The sequence below is a fragment of the Triturus cristatus genome, chromosome 9, assembly GCF_964204655.1.
Source record: "Triturus cristatus chromosome 9, aTriCri1.1, whole genome shotgun sequence".
Lineage (NCBI taxonomy): Eukaryota > Metazoa > Chordata > Amphibia > Caudata > Salamandridae > Triturus > Triturus cristatus.
The window spans coordinates 1,203,527,650-1,203,545,296 of NC_140592.1; positions in this window are offsets into that span (position 1 = coordinate 1,203,527,650).

Genomic DNA, 17,647 nt, shown 5'->3' on the forward strand with positions numbered 1-17,647 from the left:
TTGCATGCATCTTACCTTGACTGCTGGATGCAGGGTCGGAGCTGTCTATGTCAGCCACACCACCGACGCTCTCAGGCAGGAGAGTAGACTCCACGAGCTCCTCATGGGGGGTTGGCTGCTCTGCAGTGGATGGTCCTCCTCCAGTCTGATTAGCGTCCTTCTGTCTGGCTGCCACCCTCTCCTTGGACCTCTGGCGCATGTCATACCACCGCTTGCGCAGCTCTTCAATGGTACGTGTGGTGACTCCCACTGCATTCACCTTGTTCTGTATTTCAAGCCATATTTTCCTCTTCCTGGCCTCTGGGACACGCAGTGCCTTCTTGCCGAAGAGGAGCTCATGGCTGCAGACCATCTCCTCAATGAGGACCTCCTGCTCCTTTTCAGAGAACTTATGCTTTCTCTTCCTTTTCTCAGCATCCTTGCCCTGCTTTTCTGTGGTGGAATCCATTGCTGGTTGCACTCTCCTTGGATGCCTCCTCTCACTCCCCAAGCAGCCTCTGGGTGTGGCTCAGGTGAGCAGGTGCAGGAAATCACTCCAGTTTCCTGTTTGTGATGTCATCAGGCTGCACCTGGATTGCAGATTCCTGTTGTTGCGATTTCTTAATTAGAGAATTTCGCAATTAAGAAATCGCAAAACGGGTGTCTGAGAATAATTTGCGATTTCTAAGAAATCGCAATTTATTTGTGATTTATTTTTTACATCCCGCTTAGCAAATCTCAATTTGCAAATCGCTAAATATCGCAAATTAGGATTCGCTAAAAGGGATTTTGATACATATGCCCCTAGGTCCAAATTATAACTACTGATTTTTACAGATAAATACAGACAGAAAACATTTATTTTCTTGTCTGTATTTATTTTTAAATGTGGATAAAAACAGAAATTGGGTTGCTTTTTGAGTAATTCTTAATACTGTCTGTCATAACTGCCAGGCAATAGCTGTGCGGATTGATAGGTAAGGGAGCTAAAAAAAAAAGGACTTTTAGTAAAGAGGCTTTAACAGCCGTAGATATGCACATGGTTGATACTGAAATTTGCATATTTTCTTACAAGTGCATTGCTTTATCTTCTGTGTGTGTTTACAGCATTGAAATCTAGTAGGCATTCAAGCATGAGTGCACATTTACCGGTTAAATAAATGTGGAAATATACTAATTTAAGCTTCATTTTTCCACAAAACCCAAAATAAATATGGATAAATACAGATAAAACTAGCTAAAAATAAATATGGATAAATTCAGACGGAAATGTCAAAAAAATAAATACCATAAAACCGGGAGCCCTAATTATAACTACTTACTGGTGACTGCCAGTAGGTGATATAGCTATAACTATCTATATGTATGAATCCACAGTTTTCCTTGCAAATTCCTGAAAAGTCATGTGATATTTCGATCAGTTTCCCACTCCGACTGTATGGAGTGCTCCATAGAGGAGAACTTGATAAAGAAGAAATTACAATCCTTGTTTGAATGCATATTTTTTCTTCTTCTTTTTTTCTCATTAAGAAAATGTTTCTCTCCCTAGAGAAACCTTTTCCTCTACAACTCCTCTACATTTTGGGGTTTTTCATTTCCCTTCCCACCCTGGAAAAGGTATTTACTCCAGCATTGCGGTGCAGTAAAAATCAGACTCTTTCCAATGAAAAAGAAAGAAAGAAAGAAAGAAAGAAAGAAAAAACTAAGAAAGAAAGATATTTGGAAAGAAAGTAGGAGAGGAAGAATAAAAATAAAAAGGGAGGACCTAATACAGAACACTTTCAAATGGACATGATCTGGTGTGCTGTGAAATAGCAGCTACCAGAAAACCAAAGCACTCCAAAAGGAGCCCCCAGCTGTCCTAGAAGGAAACTTCCACAATCAAGCAAAATCCTGGGCTCCACAAATAAGGAAGCTGAGAGTAGGGTCGCCTTTCTGAACAGACTCTACTGGCAGAGTTAAGCTGTGTCCTCAAAGAAGAGTGTTGTGCAAAGAATCAAAAGTTTAAATTTGTGTTGTAGACGGCACTCCTCGCCGCCACCGATGACATCCAATCCCTCCTCGACCAGGGCAAAACCACAGCCCTCATCTTTCTGGACCTCTCAGTCGCTTTCGACAACGCCTCCTTCCTCACCGATCGAACACAGCGAGTCAGACCACCTCCATTCCTTTCAGAACCTACAAAGATTAGCTATGGAGTGCCCCAGGGCTCCTCCCTGAGCCCTACCCTCTTCAAAGTCTACAGGGCCCCTCTCATATCCATCGTCATGAACCACGGACTCAATATCCTCTTCTATGCCGACGACACCCATCTGATCCTCACCAACGAACCCACAGCAGCCAGAAACAACTTCAACAGGGGGATGAAGGCATTTGCCACCTGGATGAAAGACAGTTGCCTCAAACTCAACTGAAGTCCTCATCCTGGGACCCACCACTTCAGCTTGGGACGACTCCTGGTGGCCTACCGCATTGTGACCCCCACCCTCATGGACCACGCACAAAACCATGGCATCATACTGGATTCCTTGTTCTCAATTAACCACTAGATCAATGCCGAATCCTCATCATGCTTCCACATGCTCCGCCTGCTTCGAAAGACATTCAAATTGATCCCCATGGATCCAAGAAATACGGTCACCCACTTATTCATCAGCAGTAGACACGACTATGGCAATGCACTCTACGCCAGCGTTACCCCAAAACTCCTCAGGAACGTTCAAAATACCATAGTCAGACTGGTCCTCAACATTCCTCGTCAAAGCCACATCACCAAACACCTTGAAAACTCCACTGGCTCCCAGTCAACAAAGGAATCAGTTTCAAGGTCCTCACACACTCCTACAAATCCCACCATGACACAGGACCAGCATATCTGAACTACAGCCTTTCATTCCACGTACTCACTAGACACCTTCGCTCCACCCAACTGGCCCTGGCCACTGTCCCCCAGATACACAAGACTAGAACCGGAGGAAGAGCCTTCTCCTCCCATGTCGTCCACCTCAGGCAATGCCCATTGCTGACCCAATTCAGGAAGAATCTCAAGACCTGAGTCTTCAGCAGAACCCCAATGCCCAGACGGATCAGCAGCCAGCCTCCTGTCCCTCCCCCCCCCCAGCACCTTGAGACCCTCACGGATGAGTAGCCACACTATACAAACCCCTGATTGATTGATTGATAGGTAGTGAATTTAAAAGGCATACACAGAAAAATTTAGCATTATAGATACATTTGACAAAAGAACCAATATTTTTGTAGCATCTCTAGGAAAGGCTATGTATTCAGACAGTGTGAGTAAAAAAAAAACTAAATCCAACATGTTATCATGACTGTAAAGTAAAACAAATGAGCTTATTAGGATGATTAGTGAATAGCACTACATTGTTATGACAGTTTACCGAATCCAAGAACATACTTATACGAAAAGCCAAGTCTTCAGCATCTTGTGAAACAAGAAGAGAGACGGACGCTCTGATGTGTTTATCCTGCTCGATCTCTTTAAAAACAGGCCACAAAGCCATACATCTGTAATAAGCATGCCATTTCAGCAAAGTACATACTTCAAGGAATACATGATAAGCAATGGCGTAACAAAACTTGAGAGGCCCCCCCTGCAGAGCACATGGAGGGGGCCCCCCTCCCCCGGCGGCGTGGCCCTCCATCTACCACTTTGCCCTACCACCCAGAAATCTAGCATATTTTGATTTGAAACCTCCAACTTTTAAATGAAATGCCTCTATTTTGTCTTTCTCTAAGTTCTAATGAGAAAGTGGGAAACACTCTTAACATACAAGCTATGCCATTTGTAACAATATTGTCAAAAGCAGATTATTTACCTGAGGCAGCACAATGCCAAGGAGCGGTCCTATTGTCTCAGGAACTGCCTATGGCTGAAGAACAAAGAACAACTATGAAGGGTCTGAAATAGAATTGACAATACCTTGAAACTTTGAAAGACCAACCCAAACCTGCAATTCCATAAAAACTCGACTGACAATATACATGAGAAGTGCTCAGTATCCTGCGAAAGTCAAGAGAAATAGACTGGTGAATTATCTGCGTGCCACACACTAGCGACTGTCAAGGGTTGTGCATGATAATAACGTGAACTGAGGAAGCAATTTCAATCATAATGTCTTTATTAGTAAGCACTGCAAAACAGGCAGGCAAACAAGGCTGAGGAAGAAAACTGTTTGGGTGCTTCAGAACATTGATGCAGATGTTTGTCTGTTTTAATTTATAATTTCTGTAGTGTAAACAATGCTAAATACAAGATTTAAGGTACACGTGTTACAGACAAGTGCAAGCAACACCATAAATAACACTACATGTAGAATAAAAACAAACCATATCAGCAAGTACCTAGTGACAATCTATACAAACTGTAGTTGTTAAAGCACAAGAAAAACTGAAAATACTTTCAAAGTGTAAAATAAAGCAATCACCAGTCCAGCAATATACAAAAATCAAGCATGTTTTGTAAAACAATCAAACTTTCTTCTTGCATCAAGGTGAAAATACTTTCAAAGTGCATGGTAAAAACAAGTCCAGCAGCTTCCCTCACAAGGACTGACCTGAACCACCAGACTGGGCCTTACTTCATAACAAACAGAGGCCTCAGACCTCAGTGTGTCAACACTGGCGGTATTTACAATTTACTAAGAGTATAGACACACCTGCTAAATTACAGATTCACCATTGCCTCCAAATGGCTCTATCGTCACGTGTGACACCGCCAGCCAGGCCTGGATTTTAAGCCAACAGCGCCTTGCATTCTGGGAGTTGTGCTGTGATCATCTAAGTAAGGGGTTAAACATTCCAGCATGCAAAGTGTTGTTGGATAAAATCTACGAATGGACACAACATGGTGCCAATGCCACTTGGCAGCTATGTTTTATACAAGCACAGGGGGATGTTTAATTTCCTCAACACAAGCTGCAGAAGTCTGGCGTCAAATAGCAAACACGTTGTGCGGAGAACCCAGAAACGTGCTGTGTTTAGCCCCCGTGTATGGACCTGAGGTGTCGGTCTCTAAGAGACCCAGTGGTAAAAGCCCACAGTTGTCTCTCATGCATGTTAGTGCCAGGCAGTGGTTGAAGTGGGGGAAAAAAAGTAGGGGAAATGTGGGAGGAGAATCAGAGGGCGGGCATAACCAATGGATTGGGTCACTGGGCGGAGTGAGAGGTGTGGCAGAAAGAGCAAAATATCCCCGTTTTTAGTATTCGTTTCCCATTTCACTAACCGGTTACAGCTTATGACATTATTTAATTTAACCAATAGATACACATGTTTATTTAAGGTTAAATATGTGTTATTAACATTAAAATACATTCACAAAGTGGGATACATTTCCAATCACGGAATGTCCCAAATATCCTTAAATGTGGAATCGCAAGCCCTTTGTCTCCCAGCCATGGAGTTTCTGTCATCCTTACTTCTCCCTTTTTCCACAAGAGCATTTGAAATTAAATGAAATGAAATAGCATTTATAAAGTGCATGGTTACCCGAAGGCATCCCAGCGCTAGGGCAGAAACCGCACTAAGCTGTGGCAATCAATTAGGGAAAAGCCAGGTTTTGAGCCTCCTGCGGAAGACCGTGTGGTCTGGCTCTTTACGTAGCTGAAGCGGCAAGGAGTTCCAGAGTTTAGCGGCATTGTAAGAGAAGAGTCGGCCGCCACTTCTGGACCTCTTGATTCTGGGAACAGACGCCAGGTGGAGGTCATTTGAGCGTAACCGCCTATTGGCTTGGTAGGGCTGGACAAAGGAAGAATTGATAGCCGGTCCCACACCCCCTAGCATCTTATGGGTGGTGCAGAGGGCTTTAAAGTGGACTCTTTCCTGAATAGAAAGCCAATGTAAAGACCTAAGTGCAGCTTTGGCTGACTGGCGGCTTGGAGTACCCTCAAGAATCCTTGCGGCACAATTTTGCATGATTTGAAGTTTCTTAAAGACCGCACAGGGAGCACCGAGATAAAGAGCGTTGCCATAGTCCAGGCGGGATAAGACAAGTTCTTGGACCACAAGCTTTCTTGCTTGAGTGGGTAGCAAAGGCAACACTTTACGAAGCAGTCTTAGAATACCGAAGTAGGAGGCAACAACTTTCCTTGTTTGGGTTTTAAAGCTAAGCTCAGAATCAAGCCAGAAACCTAAACTCTTTATTTCGGATTTGGGGTCAGGCACAGGGCCCATACATGCTGGCCAGATAGAGGAAACCTCGAGGGGGGAGGGATTACCGAGCAACATAAGCTTGGTCTTATCACCGTTCAGTTTTAGATGGGAATGGCACATCCACCTCATCACCTCCTCGAGGCATGGGCCAATACAAGTAGGAGAACTGCTTTTGTAGTAAAATGCCACCACTAATTGAGTGTCGTCGGCATATGTAATTGTATGCACCCCAAAGGGTAGAACAATGTCCGCGAGAGAAGCCATGTAAACATTAAAGAGAGTGGGACTCAGGGACGTCCCCTGAGGCACTCTACAATAAAGGGGCCTAGGGCTTGAAATTGCCTCGCCCTCGAAGACCTGGAAGGATCTACCCTTGAGGAAAGAGCACAGCATATTCAGGGCTGTTCCTGTCACACCCAGATCTTTGAGTCGATGAATTAGGATACGGTGTTTAACCGTATCAAATGCCGCGCTGAGATTCAACAATATCATGGCTAGAGAACCACCTGCATCAAAGAAACCTTCTAGAGTCTTCCGCGACTGCCAGTAAGGCTGTTTCAGTCCCTTGAGAGGGGCGAAACCCAGTTTGGGATGAATGCAGGAGTTTTCCAGCTTCAAGATGCCTAGAGAGAGAGAGTTCAAACATGAATGGCAAAATATCCTAGTTTGCAAATGTTTTCCACATGACTATGGCTTTGCCATATTTGCCACATAATACATCATCTGCTGCATAATCTGACGATTTTAACTAATAAATTGTTTATAGCTCAAACACATCAAAAATTACTAAAATATGTGACTTGTGTTGCTGTGAAGTGGAGGGCCCTTTGCAAAGGTTGACTGGTCACCTTTCTCATTGCTGCAGTTGTATGTTCCACTACTACTAATAAGGAAAAATCTTTGCAGAGACTGTTAGCATGTGTAAAAATTTCAAAATAATAAAGTATCAGAAAATTTACAGCACCACTAATACCAGTGTAGGGTATCAGAGCACTTTACATCACACATATTACACAGAGACAATCATTCATATGTGTGCAAATCACTGTGTAGGAAATGTTAAATAGGACAAAGGACTACAAGGTGTAGGAGTCACATGACAACCATACTAGTAGGCAGCATAGTTTAATAGTGATTGGTCTGCAGAAACACAAACTCAGAATTAAAAACATAATACCATGGTTAGGGGTTCTCTTTAATAATCAGAATTGATTTCTACCCAAATGAACCCTTTTTTGCAACATTAGGATAATTGAAGACTGGGGGAAAAAACATAACGCTCTAATTTATACCTTGGAGTTTGCATGCAGCTCTTACATTACAGTTAATAGCTCACTGTTCTATGTTAGGATTTTACCTTATTAACTGCAAGTAACAATAGGGTCTCTCTGACAAAAGCAGTAACCCACTGACCTATTCACATTATGTGCACTTTGTGATCTGCATGACACATGTTCTTAGCAGCAGGCACATTACACCTCTGCCATTCCTTTTCAGGAAGTCAAACCTTCCACTAGACAAAACACCATCTCTCTCTACTAAGAACAATAATCACTGGAGTTATCAAGACATTTTTATTGTTGCCCAAAAATGTTGGAGGCCAGGAAGGAGGCAGCAAGTGCTTTTAAAACCATAATATACTTACAAACACGATGCCCCCACCTGAAGTTAGCGCCCGGTGCGGTCACACTGCCCTGCTCAAGGGTCCTTTGACCTCAGTGACAGAGTCACTGCCACTCTATGGTGTGCTGCTTCATAGGTCTGTCCCCAAGACTGGAGGTGAACTTCATGGATAGTGGTGGACAGGCCTTCAAAGTTAATCCACACTTGCCACCGCTAGGGTCCACCTGCTGGTGCTAAGACACCAGGGCTTTTAAGATCTTGCGGCTCCTTCTAAGGTGTAGCACAGGAATGTGCTCCCTCAGGAGAGTGGTCTGGGAGCCTGGTCATTAAGGCTGAACCTGGTTCACCAGTTCCACTTCAGCAGCTCTGACCATAGCGCCACATCCTCTCCCCCCCTGAACACCATACTGCCCCACTGAGAGAAACTTGCACTGCACTGACCCGCTATAAACACCTGGATGTGACTCAATTCTAATTACGCACTAGACAAGAGCAATATGCTGCCTAAACAAAATTAACATCCTAGAAAAAGCAAACACTCATAGGGAATGCAAGATTAAGTAAAGCAGTAAGCAGGAACAACATGGTTACCTTTTTCCTTTTATACTCATTATTCTGAAATTAGTGAGTGCTTTTGCATGAAAAGGTAAGGCCATGACTACAGGGCCCGAAAGGGACCCATTTTAGTGCCCATTGCTTATATCCTTTCAAAACATAGGCAGAATGGTTTAAAAAGACCACGGGGCATATGTATCAACATCACCATTTGCGATTCTCAAATAGCGATTTTTAAAGAATCGCTATTTGAGAATTGCAAAACGGGATGTATATAAAAAATTGCACATTTTTTGCGATTTCTTAAAATTCCTTAATTGCGATTAGCAAATTGCGAAATCACAATTAAGGAATACCTGCCCATTCATTTCTATGGGCCAGGAGACCCATAGGAATGAATGGGAAGTCATTCTCAAATAGTGAATCGCAATTTGCTAATCGCAATTTGAGAATAATTTCAAAGGTGCAAGGGTGTCATGATGACACCCTGATGCACCCCTGAAATGAGCATGTGTGTGCATATGGCGCACATACATGCCCTAAGGGCATGTATGAGCGCTACGTGGCACTTTGTAAAATTCAAAAAAGTGCATTTTGAAAGGAAATCGCAAATTACCACCGACTGGAAGTTGGTGGTAATTTGCGATTTCTTAAGGATAATTCGCACAACTTGGGTGCTTTTTACATATCATTTAAGAAATCGCAATTTGCGATTTCTTAAATGCTTACGCAAAATTAAGAAATCGCTAAATTAGCAATTCCTTAATTTTGCGATAGAATTTGGCTCATACATCCCGATTACCGATTTTTTAATCGCAAACGCTGTTATTTTGCGAATCGCAGCGTTTGCGATTAAAAAATCGTTTGATAAATATGCCCCCACATTCGTAAACACACAGTCGCTGTACACATTTTGTTTTCCAATTCACCCATCAAGCAGGTATTTCAGTACCTCCAGGCAAGGTGCACTTTCCAACACAGGGAAAACAATGTTGTTCAAAGAGGGAGGAGTAAACAAAAGTATCACTTCACTGGCAAACACTATAAAGTGGCGCTAATGTGTTTAGGTGTAAATAAATCAATCTGGACACCTTGCAACCACTCTGTCTTGCTTTAATTAGTTATTTATTTTTCACATTTGGAATGTTTTATTTCTCTCCACCCCGAGGCTGCACTTGTGTCAGAAAAAGAAAACGTTTCCAGCAAAAATGTTATTCCTTTTTTGATCCATTTCACAGGGGAGCAAATAAACGAAAGGAGGAAAGAGGGGGTAATACCCGTTTCTTGAAGTCTCGGTTTTCACTGAGGAGCGAGACAGAATGAGAGGGAAGACTCGGAGGCTGGCTTAGATGCCGTCACCGTGGCGTGTGCGCACAGTTTAATTTATGGGGACTTGGGGAGGCTGAAGAGGCTTGCTTGCAGGCGCAGCCGTCTCCCTCCGCTGAGAGTGAGGGGGCCCCTGGATCGTGGGGGCCTCCATGCACCGCGGGGGCCTGTGTTACGCCGCTGATGATAAGTCTCATTTTCAAGCTACATGTGCACTCTGAAATCTAACAAGTGGACTACTTGATGGCTTAACACCGAAACCCAATAGAAGCACAAATGGGAAATGTAACCACCCTCCAAGGTTCATGACCTTGATTGACAGCCCACCGAGAGGTAAACCATGAAAAACATAGGAAAGTCAATAGAAGAAGAGAGCTGACATACAGCCCACTCTCTCTCTTCCAGTACTTCTTATTGTGCTGTTAGAAGTATTTTAAATTGCTGTACCTCGAGAAAATATACTTTAAGCAGAAAAAACCTTAATATATTTACATTCGCAATGAACATAACTTTCATAGCATCTTGATTGTACATGAAAGGATCCCTTTGTGATTCGTTCTGACTGTATTTCAGCAGAATACAATTAGTGACTTCTCATCCTTCTGTTCTGTGTTTAGGTCTTGGTTGGAAATCCTTCTGACTTTGTTTTGGTGGTTGAGCACAGGGAATCAGTGTCTCTTGCACTGTTGAGCATAAAGCCAACAACGAATGAGGCTGGCATCCAAAGTACAGCAGAGGTAAGTGCTCTGCTCGACCATTCCTGAGAGTAGCAGAAAGAGGCAACCCCATCTCAAAGTTTCCGAGCTGGACTGACTGAAAATGAAACTCTAACTCAGAGAAATGTGGAGTTCACTAAATTGACTTTATGCGTAGTGCCCATCATGAGATGCCCCTCAGTGATTTCAAGCTGTGGTGTCGGGAGATCGTGCGTTGGATACCAACTTTGGTTCTGTTATGTTGAGTTGTATAGCACTCTAATCACCCAAGAGGGTATCCAGGCGCTTGGGCAGATGTGCAGGTGTGAGGTCCCCAAGCTGCTTATACAAAAAGCCAAGTCTTCAGCATCTTGTGGAACAAGAAGTGCGGAGGAAGCTTTGATGTGTTTATGCGCTGTAGCCTGCTTGTCCGCTTCAAAAACAGGTGCACAGCTCCCTCAGAACAGTATGAAAAGCAGTGGCGGACAGTGACCCCAAGCACTGTAGGGGTTTCGGGGCAACTGTGAGACAAACCCGGGGGGTGGGGGGGCTGACTGGGAACACAGACCGGACATGGTAAGTGAGTTGGGCCAGCCACGGGGGAAGGGGGGGGCACATGTAAAACACTGCAGCTGCTTTTGTTCCAGTGGGTCAATATTGCAGTTATGCTGCATAACCGGTAGGGGTGGGCGGAATTTGTGAAATTCACTTTCGCAAATTATCGCGAAAATGTAAAAAATCTCCGCAAACATGCGGAAATATCGTGAAGATGCGGAAGTTTTTTTCCCGCCCGTTTGCTGTATTTTCTGCGTGGTCGCTGCTCGCCAACTTACCCATGCGGTTGCTCGAGGGCGCGGCCATCTTGTTTTCACTTGTCTCGCGGTGCATGATCGCGAGAAGAAAGACGTGATCGCGTGACGCATGACGTTACTGCGGGCGCGAACTGTCGTGAGACAGCGCAAATGGCTACCAACAATCCAACATCTCGTGGAGAACGCGACCAGATCGGGAAAACTTGTCGGCGAACGCGGGGATTCAGGTAAAGCGATCGCGCGCACGCGAGAATGTATTATTTTACAGCGCGAGCAAGCAAAAAATTTCCGGTGAAATGCGGATTGCGGAACTTTTGACATTTTCGCGCTCTCCGCGGAACGCGAAAATGTCAAATTATCGCAATTTCCGCGAGCGGAACGGATTTTTAGCCCAGGCCTAATAACCGGCCCCCGTAACAAAAACGGCCCCCTATGGGTCCAAAACAGGACCCCATCCTGGTGGCCCACCAGGGAAACGCCTGGTGCCCACTATGGCCAGTCCTGTACCTACTCTCCGCCGAGCTATCTGAGACAGCTAGGTGGAGACGCTGCTCTTGTCAGGCTGGCCGTCGCGAGACGGCCGGCCAAAGTGACTTTTGCAGTGTAAATTGGTGGAGTGAGCACCACTCCCCTGCTGCCAGTCAGCATCAGCCCGCTCCACACAAATGGGGGCCTCCGCTGAGAAGGCAGCCTCTCCTAACCCACCCATGACGATGTCATACCGGGAACATTCACGTGAAGCCTCTCTGTGTTCATTCAGTGCTGCACTGAGATGCTCTCATCAGAATGATAGATTCATTTCAGCAGAGGACGCCATGTTTGGACAGTCGTGAGTGTTTCCTTAATTCTGAAATAAAGCCACCGTTTAACGCAGCAAAACAATAGAAAGAGCGGGAGAGAGGAAAGAAAACCATGAGGCAAATTCACTTATCTGAAATGGATGCAAGGTTTTTTGCTTCATTAATGATTCCGCCTTTTGCGCGGGATTGGCAGCCATTACTGGGAATAATGCTATTCGAGACGTCCCGGCGCTCGCTGCGATTCTCATTGAATGCGAGACTGCGCTCCTGCCAAAAATGATGCTAATGACAGGCTTTCAAGCGCAGGGTCTTGGGGCCTCGCGCCCCCTGCACAATGATTGAAATACTTCTTTTGAGCCTCAAATGATGTTGCTATTTTAGTAGGCAGACGCGAATTGAAGATTGTCAGCACCTGCTTTTAATTTCCAAAGGGCTTCAGAAACTCTCCATCTGACAGACAAGCAGAGCTGCAGAAACACGTGACACAGACTTTGCAACATAAAGGCGCAATGCTTCAACTTTGTAGCCTTCTATCTAAAGTAACTAGATGACTCCAGGGGCCTTGTGTAGGCACGAGGCACCGTCCCACTCAGCGCTGGTGGCGCCCTGTGCTACAATCTTTTTAAGCGCCCCCCACCCCCATGACCTCTACCTCAGATTCCCTCACTACCACTCAGCAAAAGGGCCCCTCATCGCTCTATAGCCCCACTTTTTTAGCATACATTGTATTTGTTTAAAGCGCTGGTAAAGGCTGGCTTTACTAGTTCACTCAACTATCCACTTTAAATACTGGTCTGTTCTTTGCAGCAGGCATATTAACCCACTGACCAATTTTTTGGCAAGTCAAAACTGCCACTAGACAAAACTTTGCTCTCTCTCTCTAGCAGGAACATTAATCACAAGTGTCATCTTGACATTTTTAATGATGCCTGAAATCTGGACGCACAAGGAACTCTGCACCAGCTGCTTTTTGTGTTGAAATTTTTTATTGAATTTTATAATGAGAATACATCATATGAATAAAAATAAATAAACAAGTTATTGTAAATAAATAACGAATCACAGACAGTATAATGATAACAATAAATATACAACATTTGATATTTGAATAGATCATGTAAAAGAGACGCGTATAAATGAATACAATACAAATGAATTATGAAATAATTGAAGAAACAAATAAATAGAGCATAAGCAAATAGATAATGAAAGGGAAAATACATTAGACAAACAGAAGGAGAGGAAATTATATCAAAAGTAAGAATTGATAGATATATAAACAAAATAAATAAGTGTTATCCCAGGGAAGTACGAATATTTGCAAAAAGTGGAACAAAGTATATTAAGGAAAAAGGAAAAATAGAAGAGAATATAGAAGAGAATATAGAAGAATGAGAAGAATGAGCCAGGATACAAAGAAAAGAGGAAAAAAAATAAAATAGAGAAAAATGAAAAATGCAAAATAAGTTATCGAACAGAGTAAACAAGAATGTATAAGTGAATTAGTCTGCTTGGGTGGAAGTATTGAGAGGAGTAGAAGTGACAGAGGAGTCAGTAACTTTGGTTTTTAGGAATGGTGACCATGTCTGGAGAAATATATCGGCTTGATCTTGAAGATTATAAATCGTCCTTTCATGTGTAGCTGTTTGTATCATAGCTACCAGCCATTCCTCCTGTGGCTAGAACAGTGTGGAAAAGACGATGTGGTTTGGAAAGCTTTGGGGAGTGATGCAAGTCATGTAAGATAATATTGATTGGCGTAAGTGGTAAGTACAGAGGCATTATGGAGCTCAAGGTAGTACCGATATAGTTCCAAAAGGATTGGATACTTGGGCATTCACAAATAATGTGAGTAGTGTCACAACCAGGATTGGAGCATCTCCAGCAAGTAGTGTGAGGGAGTAGACTAGCTTTGTGCAATTTGACTGGCGGCCAGTGCCAGTCATGTAGTAATTTGAATAGACAGAATTTGAGGCTTGCTTCATGAGTTCCTTTATGAAGATTCTCCAGGCTCTGATCCCACTCATTGTCTGTATAAGAGGTTGATAAGCACGATTGCCATTTACATTGAAGATCATGTGTGAGGGATTTAGTAAAAAAGATGATATGTAAAGGTTTTATAAAGACCGGAGGTCACTCCTTTGAATTTCTCCCAAGTATTTAAATAATAAAATATTGGAGAGGTTTGAAATAACCAAGGGGGTGGCCCTAAATGGCTCTTCAAACACTGTTAGAGCTGAAGGTATTTAGAAGAATGTTGTTTAGGAAGATTAAATTCCTTGCTGAGCTGTGAAAATAATTTGAAGTCTCCATCATGAAGAAGTTGATCCGGGCATTGAATACCTGCAGCTCAGGCCAAGATAGCATACGACCATTAATACGGATAGCTGAGTTATTCCAGAGAGGAGCCTTGCTATGAATTCGCGGATTGGAACCTAATAAACGATGTCCTTGTTGCCAGGATTTATGCATAGCAGATAAAATTTTATTTTTCGAGTCAATACGACTAGAACCACTACCATATAAAAGAGAAAGATCTGAATCTGAGGACAGAAGATGACGTTCTATATGAACCCATTGCGGGATATCTTTGATTCCTGGTAACAAATAAGAAAGTTGGGAAATATGCAGAGCTAGGGAGTAATGCTCGATGGATAGAAGGCCAATTCCCCCGTATAATTGGTGAGCCTTCAGCTTTGCTATAGCAAGACGTGGTTTAGCTGAGTTCCAAATAAAAGTTTTAATCTTGGAGTCTATAGATCGAAGTAGGGATAAAGGAATCTGGAGGGGAAGCATACCCAAAATGTAGATGAATCTCGGAAGGGTGACCATTTTAATAGCTACCCCATAGAGAGAGTCCCAAGGATTTCCATTTGTCGAAGTCACGTTGCATTTGAGAAATTAGAGGGGTTAAATTATCTACAACCATTTCCTCTAAACCTTTATTGACTAGAATGCCTCAATACTTAAGACGTGAGGGTTGCCAATGAAAGGGGAATCCGTGTATAGCTGCTTTTGTGGTTCCATTAGAAATGGGTAACGCCTCACTCTTATCCCAATTGATCTTGTAACCCGAAAAAGAAGAGTAATCATTAATGATTTGAAGAAGAGAAGGAAGAGATCGGGGGAGTTGTATAAGAGTAAGCAAAATATCATCAGCATAGAGGTATATTTAGAGTGTCCAATTGAAAGGGGGACACCTGTAACCTCCTCAGATTGACGAATGGTGGAAGCTAAAGGTTCCATAGCCAGGAGGAAGAGAAGGGGGGATAATGGGCAATCTTGGTGCGTTCCTCTCCTAATCATAAACACGTCAGATAAAAACCCACCACAATTCACCTGAGCAGAAGGATTGTCATATATCAAGCGTATTTTATCGATATATTTCTTACCCAGTCCAAATTTTTCCATGATCGTGAAAAGGTAGTCCCATTCAATGTGATCAAACGCCTTTTCTGCGTCAAGTGAGAGTGCTAATGCATCATCTGAAAGATGTGTAGCCGACCATAGTGCATGGGCCAAAGTGCGTATATGATTCCGAGAGGAACACCCCGGAACAAAACCAACTTGAGTATGGTGTATCAAAGAAGGTAAGACTTTACAAAGACGGGACGCTAGGATGCTAGCTAAAATTTTAATATCGGAATTTAATAATGAGATGGGATGATAACTACTGCACAATAAGGGATCTTTATCGAGTTTGGGTAAAACTGCGATAAGGGCTTTGTTGGAGAGAGGGCCTAATGAAGATACATTATCCACCTCTTGGAAAGCGGCATGCAAAGTATCAATAATTTTGTGACCTCCCCATCGATGTATTTCGTCAGGGAATCCATCCTCACCGGGAGCTTTGTAATAAGGTAGGGAAGTTATAGCTCGAGAAATTTAATCTTTAGTGATTTCACCTTCAAGAATGGCTCTACCATCATCTGATAGAGACGAGAGATCTACCTTTGTAAGAAATGCTGACATTTTGTTCGAGTCTATATGATTATCTGGAGTGTAAAGAGATTGGTAAAAGGAGGCAAACTAATTGACAATCTCTTGAGGTTTTGTACACAAATCTCCCTGCGCTGTCCGAATGGCCGGGATGGCCATAGCTGCCTCTCGCTGGCGTAATTGTGCAGCTAATAATCGTCCTGCCTTTCCACCTTGTTCGTAGTGTCGACCTTTCATTTTCTGCAAAGCATACTCAGCTTTGGATGTGAAAAGGCTATTTAGAGCCATGCGAGCTTGTTCAAGCAATTTACGATTTTGTAAAGTTGGAGAAAGTGTGAACAAGCGAGAGTACGATTGTATATCTTATTCTAATTCAATTTGCCGTCTGGCATTTTGTTTATTCACAATTGCTGCATCACACATTAATTGACTCCTAAGAGTGGCTTTAGCTGCAGCCCAAATAGTCCTGTTGAGGGCTACAGAGCCTTGATTAGTGGAAAGATAATCTTGGAGATGCGATTGTAATTGAGATTTGCCGTTTGGAGTTGTATGACATTGTATGCTCATATGCCACGGTTTCCGTCCTGGTCTAGAAAGTCCTAGTTCAAGGGAGAGGAGGACAGGAGAATGATCAGACAGAGCTGCTTCCAGGATGCAGGAATCTGTGACCAATTGTACTACTTTCTGTGACATCAAAAAATAATCTAAATGAGAGAATGTACCATGGGCGGAGGAAAAGAAGGTGTATTCCTTATCTGTTGGATGACTAAGACGCCAATGATCAACCAATCCATTATCCAACATTATGTCACCTAGCAAAGCCCTATCTGGAGCATTTCCCCTGTCTAATGGGCCTGTTTTATCTAGAATGGAATCTTGCGTCACATTCCAATCTCCGCCAATCATGTATTGTGATGCATTAATTTCTGTTAGTAGACGGGACAACTGAAGAAAGAATGATTTTTTGGTACCCGTAGGGGCACAGACAGATCCTACGCAAATGTGTGAGTCTCCAACTCATAGTTTAGCAAAGATATAACGTCCATTCGTATCGGACCATGTTTTTGAAACAGTAACCGGAAGTGATTTGCGAAGGAGGATTGCAACTCCACATTTGCGGGAAGGGCCAATATCACTGGATTCATCTTTTTCAATACTACTATGTATGACCTTTCCCACCCAATCACTGCATAGTTTTTCAGACTCTAATGACTCTAAGTGGGTTTCTTGTAGTAAGGCCACATCTACATGTTTGGATTGGAGATAGGAAAGTACTTTCTTCCGCTTAATGTAATGGGTAAGACCATGCACATTCCATGTGATTGTATTTAAAGGATGTGTATTTGTCATGCTAGAGCAGTACAAATATTAGCAGAAGGAAAATTTGTTTTTGGCTAGGTGAAAAAGCAAAAAAGTAAAAAATATAGAAAGGAAGAGGACATAGAAAAAAGGTACACTGGCTCAGAAAAAAGACATCAATATGTAAAGAAAAGTTATTTAGACAAATAATACAATATAAAACAAAACTGGAAGATGGTTATTAGGAAGTACAATAAAGAGGAGAGGGAAGGGTATAGTCAGAATAAGGCGAGAGAAGAGCGTACAAATAGAAGGAAAGAAAGTTGGGAACCTAAACTGTTAACCACGTGTCTGGGCGCGCTGGAGCGCCGCCGCGGGAAAGGACACCCCGGAAAATAGAGGGAATTAGGAGAGTAAACACTAATATATAATAGAGTCCATGATAACA